The sequence below is a fragment of the Arachis ipaensis genome, chromosome B06, assembly GCF_000816755.2.
Source record: "Arachis ipaensis cultivar K30076 chromosome B06, Araip1.1, whole genome shotgun sequence".
Taxonomy (NCBI): domain Eukaryota; kingdom Viridiplantae; phylum Streptophyta; class Magnoliopsida; order Fabales; family Fabaceae; genus Arachis; species Arachis ipaensis.
Window position 1 is genome coordinate 20083937 of NC_029790.2, and position 693 is coordinate 20084629.

Below are 693 nucleotides of genomic sequence, written 5' to 3' on the forward strand. Positions count from 1 at the left end.
AAATGTGTAATATTTTTTCTACATCTAAATTTTGTTTGTTTGAAATGCCGATTTAGATTTAAAATAGAAAATATGAGATAATAGGTAAAAGTGAGCGATCAAAAAGTGAAAACTACAGTCTAACTAATGATTATAGATTAAATGTGTAATAATAGTGAGTTGAGAATTTTTTATTTTTAATATTGGAGTGGTAATGGTGTTTTTTTAAAATGTGGATTGTTGGGGTGTTATACTCAAATGTGGGATCGTTTAATTAGAGAAGCAGAAATCGGACCGTCCGATTTATTAGAGGTGCAGAAATCGGACCGTCCGATTTGTGGGAGGTGCACAAATCGGATCGTCCGATTTGTGGGAGGTACACAAATCGGACCGTCCGATTTGTGGTTAAAAAAAAAAATTTAAGATACAGAAATCGGACCCTCCGATTTGTGTACTTCCACAATTTTAAAAAACACCAAAAATTACAATGTTAAGGTATATCACCACTTCTACTTCCATAACAAAAAAAATTAGTTGAAACCCTACTATATGAACATTATTTTGCATATATACTTGGAGTATTTATCGTACAATTTCTCTTTTCATACAAAGTATATACAGATTTGCGGAGTTGAATATTGATCTAAAACTTATATATATATATATATAGTGTGTGTGTGTGTAAAAGGGAAAAAATCCCTTTAAAAGTAACCA

The 693-nt window shown here is 30.9% G+C and overlaps 1 protein-coding gene across 1 annotated transcript in view; it reads right to left on the minus strand.

The window, feature by feature from the left end:
• Positions 1-693, minus strand: part of LOC107648068 (probable L-gulonolactone oxidase 6) — a 6406-nt gene that overhangs the window by 4646 nt on the left and 1067 nt on the right. The window lies entirely within an intron of this gene.